General features: G+C 43.5%; 1 pseudogene; it reads left to right on the top strand.

Moving 5' to 3' along the window:
• Positions 1 to 205: 205 nt before the first annotated feature.
• Positions 206 to 7644, top strand: LOC128101346 (40S ribosomal protein S13-like; annotated as a pseudogene).
• The last annotated feature ends 2496 nt before the right edge of the window (positions 7645 to 10140 follow it).

The raw sequence follows: 10140 nt of genomic DNA, 5'->3' as shown, positions 1-10140 counted from the left end.
CAGCAGCTTTATATGCCATGCTTTGCTGATGTCAAAGGGAGTATTTTACAATTTGAATCTCTTTATAACTTTCTGGTTGTATTTTCAGTCACTTCCTAATTTAATCATAACATTATTGTCATTTTGATTCTTCTACACACACAGTGGTCAAAAAAGCAGCAATAGAAAGTGTTACTCTCCTCTTTGCTGCCAGACCTCCGCCATCATGGGTCGCATGCATGCTCCGGGAAGGGTCTGTCCCAGTTGGAGCTGCCCTACCGCCATAGCGTCCCCACGTGGCTGAAGCTGACGTCAGAGGACATGAAGGAACAAATTTACAAACTGGCCAAGAAAGGCCGACTCCCTCCCAAATAGGTGTGATCCTGAGGGACTCGCATGGTGTGGCACAGGTCCGTTTTGTGACTGGTAATAAAATCCTGAGAATCCTTAAGTCGAAAGGCCTTGCCCCTGACCTCCCTGAGGATCTGTACCATTTGATTAAGAAAGCGGTGGCTTCTAGTGCTTTCTGTAGGGATGGGTTTGTGGATAAGTATTGTTTAAATCTGGCTTTGTCATGGAATGTCTTGTTCACTCCATCTATGGTGATTGAAAGTTTTGCTGGGTATATTAGTCTAGGCTGACATCCATGGTCTCTTAGTGTCTGCATTACATCTGTCCAGGTTTTTCTGACTTTCAAAGTCTCCATTGAGAAATCGGGTGTTATTCTGATGGGTTTGCCTTTATATGTCACTTGGCCTTTTTCCTTTGCTGCTCTTAATATTCTTTCTTTATTCTGTACGTTTAGTTGTTTAACTATTATGTGGCGAGGGGACTTTTTTGGGGGGTCTAGTCTGTTTGGTGTTCTATAAGCTTCTTGTATCTTCACAGGCATTTCCTTCTTTAAGTTGGGAAAGTTTTCTTCTATGATCTTGTTGAATATATTTTCTGTGCCCTTGAGTTGGTATTCTTCTCCTTCTTCGACCCCTATTATTCTTAGGTTTGGTCTTTTCATGGTGTCCCAAATTTCTTGGACATTTTGGTTCATGACTTTGTTGGCTTTAGTGTTTTCTTTGACTGATGAATGTATTTCTTCTACTGTATCTTCAACGCTAGAGATCCTCTCTTCCATCTCTTGCATTCTGTTGATTATACTTGCATCTGAAGTTCCCAATCGTTTTCTCAGATTTTCTATTTCCAGCATTCCCTCTGTTTGTGTCTTCTTCATTTTTTCTATTTCCCTTTTCAGGTCTTGGACTGTTTCCTTCATTTGTTTCATTGATTTTTCTTGATTTTCTCTCAGTATTTTATTGTTTTCTTCCAGGACTTTATTGATTTCTTCTAATTTGTTTGCCCTTTCCTCTAGTTGTTTACAGCGTTCTTCACATTTTTTTGTCTTTTCCTCTACACAAGCCTCTAGCTTCTTCATGATGTCATTCATAAGGCTGTTTTCTTCTGCTTCTTCCAATTTCTGATGTTCAGGTCTAGGTGTTGGAGGAGGGCTAGGGCCTGGTGATGCTGTATTGCTATTCATTTTGTTGTATATGTTTCTGCCTTGATGTCTGCCCATCTCCTTTTGGTTCGTTCTTGGCCTTATCCGCACACTTGGTTCAGACAGACCAGTGTTCCAAAAGGGAAGTCTGTGTTCCAGAAGGAAAATTCCAACCTAAGGAAGTCAGATACACCCTCGAAAACACAGGCAACAGATAAAGCCATGGCAGTAAACCCCAACGTATAGAAGTACCCACACATCACCACCAAAAAATAACAGGAATGAACAATCACTGGTCATTAATTTCCCTCAATATCAATGGACTTAATTCACCTATAAAAAGACATAGGCTTACAGAATGGATATGAAAGCAGGACCCATCTTTCTGCTGCATACAAAAAACACATCTCAAATTCAAAGATAGACACTACCTAAAAATAAAAGGCTGGGAAAAGACTTTCCAATCAAACGGTCTTAAGAAACAAGTGGGTGTAGCCATCCTGATATCCAGCAAAATAGACTTCAAACTAAAATCAATCAAAAGAGATCAAGAAGGGCATTACATACTCATCACAGGAAAGATCCACCAAGATGAAGTCTCAATTCTGAATATTTATGCCCCAAACACAAGGGCACCCACATATGTAAAAGAAACATTACTAAAGCTTAAATCACATATAAAACCCCACACATTAATAGTGGGAGACCTCAACACCCCACTTTCACCACTGGACAGATCTCCCAAATTGAAACTTAACAGAGAAATAAAGGACTTAACTGATGTCATGACTCAAATGGACTTAATCGATATCTACAGAACATTCCATCCTAACAAAAAAGAATATACCTTCTTCTCAGCACCCCATGGAACCTTCTCTAAAATTGACCACATACTTGGCCACAAAACAAATCTAAACAGATACAAAACAATTGGAATAACCTCCTGTGTTCTATCAGACCACCATGGTCTAAAGTTGGATTTCAACAACAACAAAAACTACAGAAAACCTACAATCTCATGGAAACTGAATAATACCCAACTGAATCACCAATGGGTTAAGGAAGAAATAAAGAAAGAAATTAAAGACTTCCTAGAGATCAATGAAAATGAAGACACCACATATCCAAATTTATGGGACACTATAAAAGCAGTACTAAGAGGGAAATTCATAGCACTAAATGCCCACATAAATAAGTTGGAGAAATCTCACACTAGAGACTTAACAGCATACCTGAAAGCTCTAGAACAAGAAGAAGCACAGTCTCCCAGGAAAAATAGACGCCAGGAAATTATCAAAGTGAGAGCTGAAATCAATAAAATAGAAACAAAGAGAACAATACAAAAAATTAATGAAACAAAGAGTTGGTTCTTTGAGAAAATCAACAAGATAGACAAGCCCTTATCCAAACTAACCAAAAGACAGAGAGAGAGCTTCCAAATCAACAAAATCAGAAATGAAAAGGGGGACATAACAACAGACATTGAGGAAATCCAGAGAATCATCAGGTCATACTTCAAAAACCTCTATTCGACAAAACTGGAAAACCTAAAAGAAATGGATAACTTTCTGGATAGGTACCACATACCTAAGTTAAATCAAGACCAGATAAACTATTTAAATAGTCCAATAACCCCTAACGAAATAGAAACAGTCATTAAAAGTCTCCCAACCAAAAAAAGCCCAGGACCAGATGGTTTCAGCGCAGAATTCTACCAGATCTTCAAAGAAGAGTTAATACCAATACTCTCTAAATTGTTCCACACAATAGAAACAGAAGGAACATTACCAGACTCCTTCTACGAGGCTACAATTACCCTAATTCCTAAACCAAACAAGGATACAACAAAGAAAGAGAACTACAGACCGATCTCCCTCATGAACATTGATGCAAAAATACTCAATAAAATACTGGCAAACAGACTCCAAGAACACATCAAAACAATTATCCACCATGATCAAGTAGGATTCATTCCAGGGATGCAAGGGTGGTTCAACATACGAAAGTCCGTCAATGTAATACACCATATAAACAAACTCAAAGAAAAAAACCATAAGATCATCTCACTGGATGCAGAAAAGGCATTTGACAAAATCCAACACCCCTTCATGATAAAGGTATTGGAGCGATCAGGAATACAGGGAACATACCTAAACATAATAAAGGCAATTTACAGCAAGCCAACAGCCAATATCAAATTAAATGGAGAGAAACTCAAAGCAATTCCACTAAAATCAGGAACGAGGCAAGGCTGTCCACTCTCCCCATACTTATTCAATATGGTACTTGAAGTTCTAGCCAGAGCAATAAGACAACATAAGGAGATTAAGGGGATACAAATTGGAAAGGAATAAGTCAAGCTTTCCCTATTTGCAGATGACATGATAGTATACTTGAGCGACCCCAAAGATTCCACCAAGGAACTGATACAGCTTATAAACACCTTCGGCAACATAGCAGGATACAAGATCAACTCAAAAAAATCAGTAGCCCTCCTATATACAATGGACAAAGAAGCGGAGAAGGAAATCAGAGATACATCACCCTTTACTATAGCCACAAATGACATAAAATACCTTGGGGTAACACTAACCAAGCAAGTGAAGGACCTATATGACAAGAACTTTAAGTCCCTGAAAAAAGAAATTGAAGAAGATGTCAGAAAATGGAAAGATCTCCCATGCTCATGGATAGGCAGGACTAACATAGTAAAAATGGCAATCTTACCAAAAGCAATCTACAGATTCAATGCAATCCCCATCAAAATACCAACACAAGTCTTCACAGACCTGGAAAGAATAATACTCAACATCATATGGAAAAACAAAAAACCCAGGATAGCCAAAGGAATCCTGTACAATAACACAACTTCTGGAGGCATCACGATCCCTGACTTCAAGCTCTACTATAGAGCTACAGTAATAAAAACAGCTTGGTACTGGCATAAAAATCGACATGTGGACCAAGGGAATCGAATTGAAGACCCTGACATTAATCCGCACACCTATGAACATATAATTTTTGACAAAGAAGCCAAAAGTGCACAATGGAAAAAAGAAAGCATCTTCAACAAATGGTGCTGGCAAAACTGGATATCAACATGTAGAAGGCTGCAAATAGATCCATATCTATCACCGTGCACAAAACTTAAGTCCAAGTGGATCAAGGACCTCAACATAAATCCAGCTACTCTGAACCTGCTAGAAGAGAAAGTAGGAAGTAGTCTTGAACGCATTGGCATAGGAGACTACTTCCTAAACAGAACACCAGTAGCACAGACTCTGAGAGAAACAATCAATCAATGGGACCTCTTGAAACTGAGAAGCTTTTTTAGAGCAAAGGATACGGTCAACAAGGCAAAGCGACAGCCTACAGAATGGGAAAAGATCTTCACCAACCCCACATCTGACAGAGGACTGATATCCAGAATATATAAGGAATTCAAAAAATTAGACATCAAAATGCCCAACAGTCCAATTAAGAAACGGGCTATAGAACTAAACAGAGAATTCTCAACAGAGGAAACTCAAATGGCCGAAAGACATTTAAGGAATTGCTCAACATCCCTAATTATCAGGGAAATGCAAATCAAAACAAGTCTGAGATACCACCTTACGCCTGTCAGAATCGCTAAGATCAAAAACACTGAAGACACCTTATGCTGGAGAGGATGTGGAGCTAGGGGAACTCTCCTCCACTGCTGGTAGGAATTCAAGCTTGTACAACCACTTTGGAAATCAATATGGCGCTTTCTTAGAAAATTGGGAATCCATCTCCCCCAAGATCCAGCTATACCACTCTTGGGCATATACCCAAGAAATGTTCAACCACACCATAAGAGCACTTGTTCAGCTATGTTCATATCAGCATTGTTTGTAATAGCCAGAACATGGAAACAACCCAGATGCCCTTCAACTGAAGAATGGATAAACAAAATGTGGTACATATACACAATGGAATACTACTCAGCAGAGAAAAACAATGGCATCATGAGGTTTGCAGACAAATGGATGGATCTAGAAAAAATCATCCTGAGTGAGGTAACCCAGACTCAGAAAGACAAACATGGTATGTACTCACTCATAGCAGGATACTAGACATGAAACAAGGATGACTTGTCTGCTACTCACATCACCAGGGAGGCTACCTGGAAAACAGGACCCCAAGAAAGACACAGGGATCGCCCAATGACAGAGAAATGGAATGAGATCTACATGAACAGCCTGGACATGAGTGGGGGTAATGAAAGGCGAGGGTTGAGGGAAAGAGAGCTTGGGGGAGCGGGAGATCCCAGCTGGATCAACAACAGAGAGGGAGAACAAGGAATAGGAGACCATGGTAAATGAAGACCACATGAGAATAGGAAGAAGCAAAGTGCTAGAGAGGCCCACAGAAATCCACAAAGATACCCACACAACAGACTGCTGGCAATGGTCGAGAGACAGCCCGAACTGACCTACTCTGGTGATGGGATGGCCAAACACCCTAATTGTTGTGCTAGAAACCTCATCCAACTACTGAGGGATCTGGATGCAGAGATCCATGACTAGGCCCTGGGTGGATCTCTGGGAGTCCAATTAGCGAGAATGAGGAGGGTTTATATGAGCGAGAATTGTTGAGACCAAGGTTGGATAAAGCACAGGGACAAATAGCCAAATGAATGGAAACACATGAACTATGATCCAATGGCTGAGGGGTCCACACTGGATCAGGCCCTCCGAATGGGTGAGACAGTTGATTGGCTTGATCTGTTTGGGAGGCATCCAGGCAGTGGGACCAAATCTTGTGCTCATTGCATGAGTTGGCTGTTTGAAACCTGGGGCCTGTGCAGGATTGTTTTGAAAGGCCGCCAGGAGCGGAGCCGCGGGCAGCGCAGGCCGGGCCGCATCTCCGTCCCCGCGCCAGCCGCCCGCGCCCGCCATGCGCGCCCCGCAGCGGCCCGCGCGCCCGAGCCCCGCGTCGTAGCGCGGCGGGCAGAGACCGCAGGCTCCCAGCTCGGGCCCGCCGTGTCCTCGAGCCCGATTGGCGCCGCTGCCCGGCGCCAGCGCCCGGTGCCGCCGCCGTCAAGGGTGGTGCGGGCCGCGACCTGGGCGCCCGGGGCCCTGCGGGGTGGAGCAGGCCGAGAGCCGGGGACCCTCCGGGCGGTGCAAACTGGGACCCGGGTACCCCCGGGGTGGCGCAGCTTGGGGACTCAGGGACCCTGTGGGGGTGGCGCGGCCTGAGGACTGGGGACCCCGGGACTCTTCTGGGGTGGTGCTGAGGGGCCCCAGCATGCTTGCTTGGCCTGACGCCATTTTGAGCAGAGCCTGAGGAGTAAGGGGAGGGTTCAGTTGGAGGACATGGGCGCAGGAACGAGTGGGGTGTCTGCGGTCGGCCACCTGGCCCCAGAACAGGGAACTAAAGGTCAGAAAAACAACTTGTACCCTAGACAAGAGCCAAGTCAGCAGGCGTGTCGAGCTCAGGGGAAAAACCACGAGCTGTCCTGAGTTTGAACCTGGCCTCATACGAATCGTCCAATCAGAACCCTGTAAACTATGCTTCCTGCTTCTGTACCCGCCCTTCCGCTGGCCAACCCTATAAAAACCCTCCACTCCAGCCCGTGGGCGCGCCAGTCTCTTCAGCCTCTGGAGGGACTGTATCGCCCCGGGTACCCGTGTTCCGGAATAAAGCCTCTTGCTGTTTGCATCTGACTTGTGGTCTCGGTGTGATCTCTGGGCGAGGGTCTCTCCAGAGGGAAGACTCCAGACGGGGGTCTTTCAGTTTGGCTTGGCCTGGGAGGAGGGGACTAGACCTACCTGTACTGAGTCTACCAGGTTGACCTCAGTCTGTGGGGAAGGCTTTGCCCTGGAGGAGATGGGAATGGGGGCGGGGGGTTGGGGGGAAGGTGAGGGGGACGGGAGTGGGGAGAACAAGGGAATCCGTGGCTGATATGTAGAACTGAATTGTATTGCAAAATAAATTAAAATAAATTAAAAAAAAATGCTCTAAAAAAAAAAAAGATTGCGGTGGCTGTCCGAAAGCATCTTGAGAAGAACAGGAAGGATAAGGATGCTAAATTCCGCCTGATTCTGATAGAGAGCAGAATTCACCAGCTGGCTCATTGCTATCAGACTAAGCAGGTCCTCCCATCCAATTGGAAATATGAGTCATCCACAGCCTCTGCTCTAGTGGCATAAATTGTTGTGTACACAGCAATAAAATCACTTTGAATAAAAAAAAGTGTTACTCTCACTTTTCCACTGTAAATATAAAATTTTAAAATAGTCACAAACATTTACTCCTTTAAAATTAGCATATGTATCTATACAGGCTTTTCTTTAATAAGGTCATTTTATCATTCTGTTAATAATTCTTATCAGTTCAAAATATGCCAGGAACATTTAAGAAAGTGTAGATGTAAGTGTAAAGAAGATGAAAAGTCCTTCCTTTATACAGATTATATTTTCAAAATGGAAAATTAATACTCAAAAGTTTTGAGTGTTACAAATTCCATGTAAGGACAATAATAAAGTGCAATAATTGAGTTAGTGGTTATTTTTTTCTAATTTAACGTTTTTTGATTCTTTGTGGATTTCAAATCATGCATATCCATCTTGCTCATTTTCCCCTCCCTTAGCATCTGCCCTCTGACCTTATAATCCCCTCCCCAAGATAAATAAAAATAAAATTCTAAAAAAAGAAAAATAGCAGAAGAAAAATTTCATTGTGGAAGCTGTATTATGTCACCGTGAGTTACACAGGATACCCTTTAGTCCACACATCTTTATTTTCAAGTTTTCACTGCAATGAGTCTTGGTCTAATTCCAGGCCTCTAGTTTCTGCTATACTCTCTATATTGGGTCCTCACTGGGACTCTTCTTGGATATCCTGCTGTTGTCCTGTGTCCTGGAGATCCTGCAGCTTTGGATCTGTAGGACTGGCTGCTTCACATGCTCCAGCAAATAACAGATGGGTTGTATGTTGGGATGGGCCAGCTCACAGCCCTGGTTCTGGGCCTGCCAGCTCTCCCTCATCCTCCCTACCAGTATGAGCTCTCCAGTACTGCCAGGGCTAGCTCAGCATATGCAGTAAACAGCAAGGGGTGAGATTGGTTCTTTTGCTCTCATGCCCTTCTGGACAGCTCCCCAACACCTGCACCACCAGGGCTAACCGGACTGTATTTCCCAGGTGAGGTGAAGGGGCCACTTTCCTGAGAGTTGCAGCTGGTGAGAGGCAGGGCCAGCTCTCTTACTCTTGTGACATTAGGACCATCTCTGTCACCGGTCACAGGTGGCAAAGGGCTGCGGGGCCCAAGCCACCATAGGACAGATGAGGGGTGGGGCCAAGTCTCTCAAACTCACTTTCTCAGGATCGCTCACCCGCATCCCTGTCAACAAGGTTAGCTCTACTGTGATGCTTAGGTGAAGTTCAGGGCTCACTTTACTGAGTCCTGCAGCTAGTGAGTGGCAAGGTTAGCTATCTCACCTGCCATAGGTGGCAAGGAGCAAGGGGGAGGCATCTTTCCCTCATCTTCACACCATACTATAGATGGGGCGGGGGGGGGGGGGGCTGGGGTTAGCTCTCCTGCTCTCATCCCTTCATGGATGGCTCAGTCATGCCTGCCCATGCCAGCAGGGTCAGCTCTACTGTGCTGCCCAGATGAGGTGCAGGGTCTGCTCCCCTGTGTGCTGAAGGCAGTGAGGATCAGGGCCACCTCTTCCACTCTCGTGACCCAGGGGCCAGCTCTCCTGTGTGTTTCTCCTCCCTGCTAACGTGGAGAGGCCTGGGAGGATATTTTTTTGCCTAATTTTAAGTGACATAGTCTGAGAAGCCTCAAGAAACAGCATAGGACTGCCCAGAAGTCAAGCGTGTGACGTGTGTTAACAGCTCATCAAAGCAGTTAAACCGCAGGTGCCACCACCCACCCCACCCCCACCCACTCACACTGAGCTGTGCATGTTTGAGTAACACAGTGTGAGTAGAGTACAACACACAGGGAAGAGATCAGAGATCAAGAAGGGCACACCACATGGAGTGCTATTGACACAGCCCCAGTGAGAAATGATGCTATGTCATAGACTGGGGCGCTGGAGAGTGGAAGCAAAGTCTTAGGCATTTGGAACGGATATTTCTGTTGACTTTGAGGTCTTTTATTAAATTGAAACTCTGCAAGTGTTTGTTATAGATATTTATTACATTTTTAGATGGGGTTCTATCATTCCAATTTATTTTGGTTCTTAATTAATATAATTTATTTGTTTTTTTATTTAATAACTAAAAATACCAGTTTGGAAGAAAGATGCATTTATAGCTTAGTAAATCAGCTAATTTGATATGCTAATTCTTCACTCAGGATAATGAAAGGAAGAAAATGAGTTTTATATAGATATAAATATATCATATAAATTATATATATTACACATAATATACAATATTTAATATTAATTAAAATAGCATATTTAGCAGCTCTTCAAATATCGAAAGTCAATATGCTGAATAAGTTCTTCAACAGCAGAGTACAAATTGAAATATGGCCAAGAATGCTAATTGTAAATTGAGTTTCCTTTTCTTTGAAGAAAGATTCCTAGTATTTCTTTTTTTATTATTAATTTATTTATTTATTTTACATTCTGACCTCAGCCTCCCCTCCCTCCTCTCCTCCCACTTCCTCTCTGCACCTCCCTTCTGGGCCA

Source organism: Peromyscus californicus, unplaced genomic scaffold (assembly GCF_007827085.1).
Source record: "Peromyscus californicus insignis strain IS unplaced genomic scaffold, ASM782708v3 Scaffold_7__1_contigs__length_154581171, whole genome shotgun sequence".
NCBI lineage: Eukaryota > Metazoa > Chordata > Mammalia > Rodentia > Cricetidae > Peromyscus > Peromyscus californicus.
The sequence above is the reverse complement of the archived record's forward strand: the minus strand, read 5'-3'. Positions and strand labels throughout refer to the sequence as shown.